The sequence below is a fragment of the Erinaceus europaeus genome, chromosome 13 (assembly GCF_950295315.1).
Source record: "Erinaceus europaeus chromosome 13, mEriEur2.1, whole genome shotgun sequence".
Lineage (NCBI taxonomy): Eukaryota > Metazoa > Chordata > Mammalia > Eulipotyphla > Erinaceidae > Erinaceus > Erinaceus europaeus.
In genome coordinates, this window is record NC_080174.1 from 23,210,906 (window position 1) to 23,224,359 (window position 13,454).

Consider the following 13,454-nt stretch of genomic DNA (forward strand, 5'->3'; position numbering starts at 1 on the left):
CCTCTTTTATTTAGTTTGGACAATCAGTTGAGACTGATGTTATCATCCAAATTGCTTCCAAAGCAAGATTTCTTTTTTACAGTGAAGAGGCTGAGATGATTGTTTTCTTTGGTTTTGTATCTAAAGAGAAATCCAAACTTGCTCTTCTGTTTCACTTTTGAGCTTCCTGACAAAACATTACTGCTGAAATGGGCCTGGTAAAAGACTCAAATTTTCTTCCTGGCTTAAACTTCAGCAGAGCTGTGTTCTAAGTACAACTCCCACAAAAGTAAAAAAATCCCTCCTTGCAACAAGAAAAAAGTAAAACTAGGCTATTTGTACCTGTGCCAGATTTTCTATAAAACATAAACATATGTTTTCTAGTAACAAAAATAGTATGTTATTGGCTTTGGATTTTCTGAATCATTGATAGTATTTATATGTAATGGATTTAATGTTGTGTCCTATAACCTACTGATTTATTTGGTCTCCTTGATAGGTCACAATCAGTTCTAAGAACTGGGCTTTAGTTTCAGTTATTTTTTTTCCCTACATTTTTCTCTTTCTTTCTAATTAGGAACCTAAAGGCAAGAATATAACAGATGAGATTTGGGGTCTCCATTTTGGAAAAGGCTGGTAGTTCTGTTTTAAGTATAAATATATATATTTGTATATATATTTAACTATAAACCTCATTGATTTGATCTGGGGCCTATATTCTGTGCAGGAGAGTGTGTAACATCTGTATCCCTGTAAATCTGAGCTCACACTCTGTGATCATAGATAGGAGCAATCTAGGCTGTACCCATTTTCAGACTCATCTTCCTCAAGTGGTAGAGTATTTTGGCCCAAGCCCCCTTCAGAGAATGAGGTATTCTTTACCATTGTTGATCCATATTGAGGGTAAGGTCCTATGGGGGCCCATAAAAAGGGTACATTATGTTGTTCCTTATGGAGATGACCAGTGACAGTGAAGAGAGAGATCTGTTATAGGTCTAGGCCCATCATGTCTATGTGGGGAACCCAGGATTCCCTGACTAGGGCCCTGGGAGATGAGGTGGCTTGATAGTAATCAAAGGGGATATCATTAAAGTATGCTGGTCTCTTGTCCATATACAGCTTTTGTAGTCTTTACTTTGTCTGACAAGTTTAGCCTTGGAGTGATTGAGGGAAGGGAAAGAGGAAGTAGGTGAAGAGAGTATCTAGGTCTAAGTAGAAACTATTTGATTAAGTACTTTATGTTGACTTTTTTAGGTCTTTCTACTTGCTTGATGTACTTATTGGGACACTGCAAACCATTGTGTACTTTTGAATTAAGGTATATATTTTACCCTAACTTATGGAGACATGTGTACATGTGCTCTGTCTCTTTGGCCCTGGTCCATATCTACTTGCTGAGGCTTTATTAGGAAGTATACTACCAGAAATGGAGTTAAGGAGTCCTATGAGCTAGGAATGGTCTCACCAGAGTACTGGAGGTGGAGAGTTGACATTACAGGTCTGTCGTCTGTGCACACAATCCGAAGTGAAACATGTCGAGTTGCTACTCTTTGCATTGATTAGGCTGAGATCAGCAAATGCATTATCAATTGGTATGGACATTTCTTCTGTCGTTTTCTTCTTTAAGAGAGGCTCAGTAGGTGTCAGGAGATAGCTCACTCCCTTGAACTCACACTTTACCATGCACAAGGACATGGGTTTGCTCCCTCAGCCACTACATGGGAACACCTACACATGGGAAGCATCATGAGCCATCAAGCTGTGCTGTGGTGTCTCTGTCTCTATCCCCTTCTATCTAAAAAACAAGAAAATAAAAGGTCCTTTGGGAATGGTGGAATCACGCATTCATAAAACCCCAGAGAAAACCCGACAGGAAAAAAAACCAGGCTCAGTAAGCTGAGGGCCTGAACCTGGGTCTTTATGCATGATAACATGTATACTCAACTGGGTGCACTACTTGGCTCCACCATTGTGTTCTGGCTTGCAAAACTTCCTCAGAGAGTCTACTGTTATTCATATTTTGTTCATTTTATTTTGTTATCTGTTTTTCTTTCTCCTTCTCCTTCTCCTCCTCCTCCTCCTCCTCCTCCTCCTCATTCTTCTTCTTCTTCTTTGTTACATAAAGCTTTCCTTAGGACTGATTTCAATTTTTTCTTTTTTTTTTTATAATATGCAGTTTTACAGGTTTCTCCTTTCTTTTGTTGTGGCTCATTAACTTTTCTGAATATCTGGTTAAGTGGGCTTTGTCAAATTTGGAAAAAAAATTGACATTATTTCTTTTGATATTTTCACTTTGACTTTCCAAAACTGAGACTGCAATTGCATACATGGTAGACCACTTGTTTTTTCTTCACAGGCCACTAATACTTTGTTGATTTTTTTTGTAGATGGAGGAATTATTATTGTTAGTCTGTTTACCTCTTTATATTTTATTCTGAATATTTCAGAGTTTGGAATTCTCAACAAAAGTATATACAAGACAGAAGGAAAGACCAGTGAAACACATATAGCATATTGTTAAATTTCATGTAATATTTCTTCATCCCATGAACTTCCTTTTAGATATATATAGATCAATGTGCAAGGACCCAGGTTTGAGCCCCCAGACTCCACCTGCAGGGGGAAGGCTTTGCCAGTGGTGAAGCAGTGCTGCAGGTGTCTCTCTCCATCTCTATATTGCCCTTCTCTCTCGATTTCTGGGTGTCTCTATGCAATAAATAAATAAACATTATATATATGTATATATAAAACATATATACATATATATATAGTTGTCATCAGGTTTTCACTGCTCTGTGAAAATTTTTTTTTTAGGACAGGTGTGTTGGGGGGCGGTGTGGAGGAATCTCACAGCAGTGAGAGTTTCTCCAATGTAGTGAAAAGCTGATTAAAATCTGTGGTGCATGCACAGAAAAGTAAGTACATTGTCCAGGAGAGCTATTTTGCTGGCCTTTAGATACTTGTAATGTTCAAATTAGTTTTTTTTAATTTGCAAATATCATCACACATATCATGTATGTACCTGATTTTCTTAATTGACTTTTCTTTTGTTTCTGAGGCAAATATATTTTTGAATTGTGATGTGAGTAAGTTTTCACTAACTATTCTGTATTGCAAATATTTTCATTTGGTTTTCCAAGTTAAAAAAAAATAAGAGTGTTGACTTTAGTTTTGAAGTACAGCCAAGTTTCTTGAAACTGGTTTGGTCCTTTTGAGGCTTTCTTAGTTACACTGAAGCCTCTTGTCTCAACAAAATTTAATTTCACTACTGAGGCAGTGCCCTTCTGGGAAAACTGTTCAATTTCCTACATACTAATCTCTATTCACACTGATGGGAATACGAAATATTTACAGTCCTACATGAGTTTTCCAACTTGCTCTATCTACTGATATTTGGTGCCTCATTCCTTGGATTTCGGTAGTTTTGTCTTAATGCATTCACAGAACTGCAGTAAGTTAGAGACTCAAGGACATTTCCCTAGAGATACCTGGATCTTACTTTCTATGCAGGCGTCTCCTGTTCAGAACTTATTTCTACAAATTTCAACTATCTTGGCTTTCTCAAACTCTAGTCTTAAAAAGCCTCTCAGTTTCTGTTTGGGTTCCTCCATGTTGCACTGCAGCGTGTAGGGAGTAAGTTGGAACACCAATAGTCATTTCTTCATGTATTTCTCCAGTCTTCTCTCTGGCATCACAGGCTTGTGTTGTATGTTCTCAATATTTAAAAACTTCTCCATCACACATAATTCTCTTATGGCCAACTATGGAGGTCCTTAGCCAGGTACAGGCCGATTTTACTAAAATTTGTCAAATAATTTCTCAACTTTGATTTCTTCTTTGATTTTTTTTTTTTTAATATTCAGGAGCTAATATAGAATAATGGGAATCAGGTTGTGGAGCCAGGTAATCAGGTCCCAAATCAGAGTTCTATTTGCTTATAAGAGAATTTAATTATTCATTACATTTATGATTTCATTCTTTCATTCTTATAATATTTATTGAATCTTTACTTATGGTCAACACTGTGCTGGATTCTAGCTTCAGTTTATTCACCATTTATAGAATAGGGAGAAATAACAGCTTCCACTTTGTTTTTAATGTTATCTTGTAGTCTCTACTATCAAGCTGTAGCCTTCTCTTTTACATATTAAGCGTACACTGGCCTTGGGACTTATTTTTGTCTATATACTACACACTGTGGTGGAACAATGTCTGTGATTTGGGTATATGAATCTTCTGAAACTCTGTAAGTTTCTGTTCTTTCTTTTTAAACAGTATGCCTCCAATGTGAATAGGTCTGGGTTAACATACCAAAGATGAGACAAACTGAAAAGAAACTGGGGTTGTCCCAGTTGTACCAATTAAGGTCAATGCAAGTGAATCAATCTCAGCCTATGCACAGATTTATTATGTATTAGGCACTATGTTGTATTTTACCCTTCATTTCTTAGTGTAGGTGAGACTGTATAAAGCTTACTGAGCCTTATTTCTTTGCCTGCCAAGGTTTCTCTGGGGTATTACAAATGTGTGATTCCACCATTGCAAAAGGACCTTTTTTCTTTTAGTTTCTTTATTGGGCATTAATGTTTTACCTTTGATAGTAAATACAATAGTTTGTACATGCATAACATTTCTTAGTTTTCCACATAACAATACAACCCCCACTATGTCCTCTGTCATCCTTTTCTAGGACCTGTACTCTTCCACCCCACTTACACCAGAGTCTTACTTTGGTGCAATACACCAACTCCAGTTCAGGTTCTACTTGTGTTTTCTCTTCTGACCTTGTATTCAACTTCTGCCTGACAGAGTGAGGTCATCCTATATGCATCTTTCTGTTTCTGACTTATTTCACTTAACATGGTTTTTTCAAGCTCCATCCAAGATGGGCTGAAAATGGTGAAGCCAGCATTTTAAAACATTTCTTTATTGGGGAATTAATATTTTACATTCAGCAGTAAAATTAATATTTTACATTAAATACAATAGCTTGTACATGCATAACATTTCCCAGTTTTCCATAAACAGTACAACCCCCACTAGGACCTCTGTCATCTTTTTTGGACCTGTATCCCCCCTCCCCAGAATCTTTTACTTTGGTGAAATACGCCAATTCCAGTTCAGGTTCTACTTGTGTTTTCTCTTCTGATCTTTTTAAACTTCTGCCTGAGAGTGAGATCATCCCATATTCATCCTTCTGTTTCTGACTTATTTCACTTAACATGAATTTTTCAAGCTCCATCCAGGATCGCCTGAAAATGGTGAGGTCACTGTTTTTAATAGCTAAGTGGTGTTTATATACTGTGTTGTTAGACACCTACCTGGGTTGCTTCCAGATTTTGACTATTACAAATTGTGCTCTTATGAACATGAGTATACACATATCTTTCTAGATTTGTGTTGGTTTCCTTAGGATATATCCCCAGGAGAGGAATTGCAGGATCATAGGGTAGGTCCATTTCTAGCCTACTGAGAGTTCTCCAGACTGTTCTCCACAGAGGTTGGACTAATTTACATTCCCACCAGCAGTGCAGGAAGGTTCCTTTGTCCGCACAACCTCTCCAGCATTTGCTGCTGTTACCTTGTCTGATGTATGACATTCTCACAGGAGTGAAGTGGTATCTCATTGTTGTCTTTATTTGCATTTCTCTGATGATCAAAGAGTTGGAGCACTTTTTCATGTGTTTCCTGGCCTTTTGGATCTCTTCTGTGGTGAATATTCTGTCCATATCCTCTCCCCATTTTTGGATGAGGTTATTTGTTTTCTTGTTGTTGATTTTGGCAAGCTCTTTATATATTTTGGTTACTAACCTCTTGTCTGATGTATGGCATGTAAAGAAAGATCTTCTCCCATTCTGTGAGGGGTCTCTTTGTTTGTGTCAGATATGAGAATAGCTGTTCCTGCCCTTTTTTGTAGGCCATTGGCTTGTATGATAGTTTTCCATCTTTTCACTTTGAGTCTGTGTTTGTCTTGTTGAGTTAGGTGGATTTCCTGTTGACAGCATATTGTTGGGTTGTGTTTTCTGATCCATCTTCCTACTCTGTGCCTTTTAATAGGTGAATTCATGCCATTGACATTTATTGATGTCAAAGATTGAAGATATTTTAACGCCATTATTATAAATATCTTGAGTGTTCTGTTATATGGCATATTTATGGTGGTCTGACTGTAATAGGAGACCTTTCAGAACCTCTTTCAGGGCAGGCTTGGTGATAATTGATTCTTTTGACTGTTGCTTGCCTGAAGGTTTTTGTGCACCCATATAGTCTGAATGACAATCTAGCAGGATACAGTAGTCTTGGTTGAAAGCCTTTCTCATTGAGCACTCGATAGATATCTTGCCATTCTCTTCTGGCCTGTAGTGTTTGTGTGGAGCAATCTGCTGCTAATCTTATGGGTTTTCCTCTGTAGGTGACTCTTTGTTTTTCTCTTGCAGCCTTCAGGATCCTTTCTTTATCCTTATTCCTATTCATTCTAAATATGCTGTCTCTTGGTGTCTTTAAGTCTGGGTTAATTCTGTTTGGGACCCTCTGGGCTTCTTGAATCTTTATGTCTTTGATGTTGTCTATACTAGAGAAATTCTCAGCTATTATGTCCTGAAGAATACTTTCTTCCTCTCCCTCTCTTTCTTCCTCTGGCAAGGCAATAATGCATATATTATTTCTTTTGAATTCATCCCAAAGTTCTGTGTTGCTGTTTTCTGTATATCTTTTTTGAGATCTCTTACTTCTCTTTGGTTGTCTCTAATTCATCCTCGATCTTCAGCCTCATTTATTCTATTCTCTCTCCCCTGTACTGTTTTCTGGAGTTCATCTATTTTGTTACTCTGTTCTGATACTGGTTTATCTCATTCATCTGGTTGTGTTCTTATTTCAGCTTTCATCTCTCTAATAGCCTTGAGATAATTAGTGCTTTCTTCCATAGTCTTATTTGTTGTTTCTGCATTTCTGATGACAATTCTTTCAAACTCTTTACTCACTCCTGTGATTATTTCCTGAACTAGTGTTTGGATGTTGACCTCATTATTTTGTGCTTCAACTTTTGGGGGGCTTTCAACTGGACTCTTTTCCTGGTTCATTTCTTCAGTATTTCTTCTTGTTGGTTTAACCATTCTATAGAGGTCCCTCTCTCAGTACTTTTCAAATTATTGATCACTCTTGCCTGAATTGATTTGTGTCAAATTAAGGTAATTAAAGGGTTCACAGTTGTGGTAATTGACAGTTGTTTCAATATTATTTCAATCCCTGAGTTGAAGCACAGAGGCTGTTAAAGCCTCTGCTGTTCTTTTTCTTCCCTGTAGGCTATGGGAGTCTCAGGGTTTTTACGCTATAAGTAGGCTTCTTAGCTTAATCACTGACTCCTGACCAAGAGATAAAACAGGGTGGGGCAGGGATAATCCAGTGGTTATGCAAAGAGACTCTCACACCCCAAGGATCCCAAGCCCTGGGCTAATTCAGCTTTTCTGCCAAGCTGGGCAGCACTGCTGGGCCCTGTGAGTTTCTAAACAAGTCCTGATTATAGTCTGTAGGTTCTGAGGCAATTACTCACCATATTCTCATCAGGAGAACAATGTGGAAAGGTTCCCAATATACATTCCCACTGCTAGGTGACTGAGGTGTAGCTCTTCTGAGTTTCCTGGTCAGTTCTCTGTTCCCAGATGTCATTACAGGGCCTCCTCCTGCTGGTCCAGCCTCTGAAGGCAGTAGCAATGGAGACTTACAGTGGCATTTTGTGAGTCTTAGGGGAGTCCCCTCCTCCCTCCAGCAGTCTTTTGGTAAAACAGACTGGATTTGGTGCCTATTACCAGCCACTCAATCTTTCCTTAGACTCCTCTCTGTCCATGGGCCACACTTGTTTCACTCACCGGTGATTTGTTGGTTTCTGAAGTCGTTCCAGTCCTGCCTTCTGTGTTCCCAGGTGATCTCCTTTGGTTTTCTTACTTGACCCAGGAGAGGAGAGGAGAGAAACACAGCTGTTGCTGCTCCATAATCCCACCTTGGGATGTTGGGGACCTTTTATTTTCTTCTGATTTTTAGATAGAAGGGGATAGAGAAGAGCATGGAAGAGAGAGAAAGATACACCACAGCGCGGCTTGATGGCTCATGATGCTTCCCATGTGTAGGTGTTCCCATGTAGTGACCAAGGGATCAAACCCATGTCCTTGTGTATGGTGAAGTGTGAGTTCAAGAGAGTGAGCTATCTTCTAATACCTACTGAGCCTCTCTTAAAGTATAAAATGATGGAAAACATGCCCACACAAACCCAGTTTAAGTTGTCAACCTACAAAACAGACAAATTAATATTTATTTTTTCAAATCACCATCACACTATTTTTTTTTTACTTCTTACTTAAGAAAGGATTAATTAACAATACCATAGGGTAAGAGGGGTACAATTCCACACAATTCCCACCACCCAATCTCCATTTCCCACCCCCTCCCCTGATAGCTTTCCCATTCTCTATCCCTCTGGGAGCATGGACCCAGGGTCATTGTGGGTTGCAGAAGGTAGAAGGTCTGGCTTCTGTAATTGCTTCCCCGCTGAACATGGGCGTTGACTGGTCAGTCCATACTCCCAGTTTGCCTCTCTCTTTCCATAGTAGGGTGGGTCTCTGGGGAAGCGGAGCTCCAAGACACATTGCTGGTGTCTTCAGTCTAGGGAAGCCTGGCCGGCATCCTGATGACATCTGGAACCTGGTGACTGAAAAGAGAGTTAACATACAAAGCCAAACAAATTGTCAAGCAATCATGGACCCAAAGGTTGGAATAGTGGAGAGGAAGTGTTAGGGGGGTACTCACTGCAAACTCTAGTGTACTTCTGCTTTCAGGTATATATTTTGCAGTAGTTTATGGATACGTGTGAACATATGCTCTCTCTCACAGAACCTGGTGTATATCTAGGTTTTGGGACTTTGTTAGAAAGTGAACCACCTGAGATGAAATTAGAGTATACAATGAAAGAAAGGTCTCACCCGAGTAATGAAGTTGAAGGGTTGTCATTCCACTTGTGAAGTCTCTGGACACAGTCTGAAGTGAAGCATGTTGAGGTGGCAATCGTTGTCTTGGTTAGGTTGTGATAGGCAGATGCAATATTATTTGATATGGATTGGAAGAGGCATACGGGAAAGTGGGCCCTATCCAAGGGTTCCAGGAGTGGGGGAAGTAGGGGCTCTATAGTGGAGATGTGAGGTTCCTGCTGTCTTAGGGTTCAAAAAGACAATCGATAGTTAATGTTATCATCACATTATTTGGTAATTGGGTTAACCTTGAAAAGTCCCTTTGTTATGGTTTGCTGTACAGTACCCAGTATCTTGTATATAGCTGTGCTATTGGTTGCTTCTGATCTACTTGGTCTAGGCTTTTGAGAGAGTCTGCATATCAATTACACAGCCTATATATTGAAAAGATTCAGTTTGTGTTTTGAAAAACTTGGAGACATACAATTAATTTTCCCCCTCATATTAATTAACTAGTGATTTATATGACTACATTTTACTAGGAGTGTACATAAACACCATTCCCACCACCCAAAGACTGTGACCCATCCCTCCCACCCACTCCCACCCCCCACTGGCCCAGGATACTGCATGTCTACCCCTAACCACAGGGCTTTTACTTTGGTGCCCTACTTTGATCCGGTCCTGCTTTTAGTTTCCCTTTCAGATCTTCTTAGTCAACTTCTGTTGATGAGTGGGATCATCCCATACTCATCTTTATCTTTCTGACTTAGCTCACTTAACATAATTCCTTCTAGCTCTGTCCAAGATGGGTCAGAGAAGGTGGGTTCATTGTTCTTGATAGCTGCATAGTATTCCATTGTGTATATATACCACAGCTTTCTCAGCCACTCATCTGTTGTTGAGTACCTGGGTTGCTTCCAGGTTTTAGCTATTATGAATTGTGCTGCTATGAACATAGGAGTACACACCTCTTTTTGGTTGAGAGTTATGGAGTTCTTGGGGTATAACCCCAGGAGAGGAACTACTGGATCATATGGAAGGTCCATGTCTAGCCTTCTGAGAGTTTTCCAGGCAGATCTCCACAGAGGTTGGACCAATTTACATTCCCACCAGCAATACAAAAGGGTTCCTCTGTCCCCATAGCCTCTCCAGCATTTGTTGCTGCTGTCCTTATTGATGTATGACATTCTTACAAGAGTGAGGTGGTATCTCAATGTTGTCTTAATTTGCATTTATCTGACAATCAGTGACCTAGAGCAGTTTTTCCTATGTTTGTTAGCCTTTTGGATCTCCTCTAAGGTGAATGTTTTGTTCATATCCTCTGCCCATTTTTGGATGGGGTCATTTGCTTTTTTGGTGCTAAGTTTGCTGAGCTCTTTATACATTTTGGTGATTAGTTTCTTGTCTGATGTATGGCATGTAAAGATCTTCTCCCATTCTGTGAGGGGTCTCTCTGTTTGCTTAATAGTTTCTTTGGATGTGCAGAAGCTTTTCAATTTGATGTAGTCCCATTGGTTTGTTTCTGCTTTAGTCTTCCTTGCAATTGGGTTTGATTCATCAAAGATGTCCTTGAGGTGTAAGTGGGAAACTGTTTTACCAATGTTTTCCTCTAAGTATTTGATTGTTTCTGGTCTGACAATTAGGTCTTTGATCCATTTGGAGTTGATTTTTGTTTCTGGTGAGATAAAGTGGTTCAATTTCATTCTTCTGAATGTTACAACCCAGTTTTCCCAGCACCATTTATTGAAGAGAGCCTCTGTTTTTCCATTTAATCCTTTGGGCCCCCTTATCAAAGATTAGATGTCCATAGGTGTGGGGATTTATTTCTGGGCTTTCAATTCTGTTCCACTGGTCTGTATGCCTATTTTTGTTCCAGTACCATGCTGTTTTGATGATGGTGGCTTTATAATATAGTTTGAGATCTGGGAGTGTGATGCCTCCATTTCTGTTTCTTTTCTTCAACATGGTTTTGGCAATTCTAGGTGTTTTCAGGTTACAGATAAAGGATTGTAGTGTTTGTTCTATTCTCTTAAAGAAGCTTGGTGAAACTTTGATGGGTATTGCATTAAATCTGTATATGGCTCTGGGGAGAATATTCATTTTGATGATATTTATTCTTCCAATCCATCAGCATGGGATATCTTTCCATTTCTTGGTATCAGTTTCTATTTCCTTGAGCAGCGACTCATATTTTTCAGTATATAAGTCTTTCACTTCTTTGGTCAACGTTATGCCTAGGTATTTGATTGATTTTGCTGAAACAGTAAATGGGAGTGATTTCTGGATGTCTTCTTCTTCAGATTTAGTGTTTGCATAAAGAAATGCCACTGATTTTTGTACATTGATTTTGTAGCCTGATACCTTGCTATATTGCCTAATAACTTCCAGTAATTTTCTACTGTATTCTTTAGGTTTTTCTATGTATACTATCATATCATCTGCAAATAGTGAGAGCTTGCTTCTTCCCTTCCAATCTGTATTCCTTTGAATCCTTTCTCTTGCCCAATTGCTATGGCAAGAACTTCCAATACTATGTTGAAGAGTAATGGTGACAGTGGACAGCTCTGTGTAGTCCCCGATCTGAGGGGGAATGCTTTCAGCTTCTGTCCATTGATTATGATGTTGGCTGTAGGTTTGATATATATAGACTCCACTATATTGAGGAATTTCCCATCTATTCCCATTTTTTGTAGAGTTTTGAACATGAATGGGTGTTGGACTTTGTCAAAGGCTTTCTCTGCATCTATTGAAATAATCATGTGGTTTTTGGCTTTGCATTTATTGATGTGGTGAATGACATTGATTGACTTATGGATGTTGAACCAGCCTTTCATTCCTGGGATGAATCCCACTTGGTCGTGATGAACACTCTTTTTGATATGTTGCTCTATCTGGTTTGCCAAGATCTTGTTTAATATTTTGGCATCTATGTTCATCAGTGATATTGGTCTGTAGTTTTCCTTTTTTGTTCTGTCCCTATCAGCTTTTGGTATCAGGATGATGTTGGCTTCATAGAAGGTGGAAGGGAGTATTCCTGTTTCTTCAATCTAATGGAAAAGCTTAAGAAGTATGGGTACTAACTGTTTCCTGAAAGTTTTGTAGAATTCGTTTGTGAAGCCATCTGGTCCAGGACTTTTGTTGTTGGGGAGGTTCTTAATAACGGTTTCAATTTCTTTGTCTGTGATTGGTGCATTTAGATTTTGTAGTTCTTCTTGGTTCAGTTTTGGAAGGGCATATGCTTCTAGGAATTGTTCCATTTCTTCCAGATTCTCTAGCTTGGTGGCGTATAGTTCTTTATAGAAGTTTTGCATGATTCTCTGGATTTCTGTGGTGTCAGTTGTGATATCTCCTCCATTGTTTACAATTCTATTAATTTGAGTCTTCTCTCTTTTTTGTTTGGTGAGTCTGGCTAGGGGTTTGTCAATTTTGTTTAATCTTTCAAAGAACCAACATTTGGCTTCATTGATCTTTTGTATGGTTCTTTTATTTTCGATGTTGTTTATTTCTGCTCTAACTTTAGTGATTTCTGTCCTTCTGGATGCTTTAGGGTTCCTTTGTTCCTCTTCCTCTAAGTCCTTGAGGTGTGCAGTAAGGTCGTTCATTTGAGCTTTTTCTTGGTGTTTAATATGTGATTGTATGGCTATAAGTTTCCCTCTCAGTACTGCTTTAGCTGTGTCCCAAATATTTTGATAGGTTGTGTCTTCATTTTCATTAGTTTCCAGGAACATTTGAATTTCCTGCTTGAGTGACTCTCTGACCCAGTGGTTCTTGAGGAGTATGTTGTTTAGTTTCCAAATTCTGTGACTTTTAATAATTTTCTGTTTGTTGTTAAATGTTAGTTTTACTCCACTGTGGTCTGAGAAGATACTTGGGATGATTTCAGTGTTCTTGAATTTATTGATGTTGTCTTTGTGGCCTAACATGTGGTCTCTCCTTGAGTATGTGTTATGTGGATTTGAAAAGAAGGTGTATTCCAGTTTTTTGTGGTGAAGGACTCTGAAAATGTCCAAGAGGTCTAGTCTGTCAATCTCTTCATTCAATTCTCTTGTATCTTTGTTGGTGCCCTGCTTTGTTGATCTGTCTAAGTGTGAGAGTGGGGTATTGAAGTCTCCCACTATTATTGTATTACTATTGATGTATTTTTGAAATTCTTTCAGTAAGTCTTGACATATTTAGATGGTCCCTCATTGGGTGCATAGATGTTAATGATTGTTAAGTCTTCTTGGCTGATTGATCCTCTAATCATTATGTAATGTCTTTGCCTATCTTTTATTACTTTATTTAATTTAAAATCTGTCGTGTCTTAGATGAGAATGGCTGTTCCTGCCCTTTTTTGTGGTCCTTTAGCCTGTATGATAGTTTTCCATCCTTTCACTTTAAGTCTGTGTTTATCTTGTTGTGACAGATGGGATTCTTGCAAGCAGCATATGGTTGAATTATGGTTTCTAATCCATCCCCAACTCTGTGCCTTTTTATGGGTGAGTTTAAGCCATTGACATTTATTGATATTATGGA

At 38.8% G+C, this 13,454-nt stretch overlaps 1 long non-coding RNA gene across 1 annotated transcript in view; it reads left to right on the top strand.

Moving 5' to 3' along the window:
- The first annotated feature begins 556 nt into the window (after positions 1-556).
- LOC132542699 (uncharacterized) overlaps positions 557-13,454 on the top strand; it is a 72,005-nt gene continuing 59,107 nt past the window's right edge. Inside the window, exon 1 of the long non-coding RNA XR_009553665.1 lies at positions 557-615. This is a non-coding gene — a long non-coding RNA (uncharacterized LOC132542699). The remainder of the gene's footprint in view (positions 616-13,454) is intronic.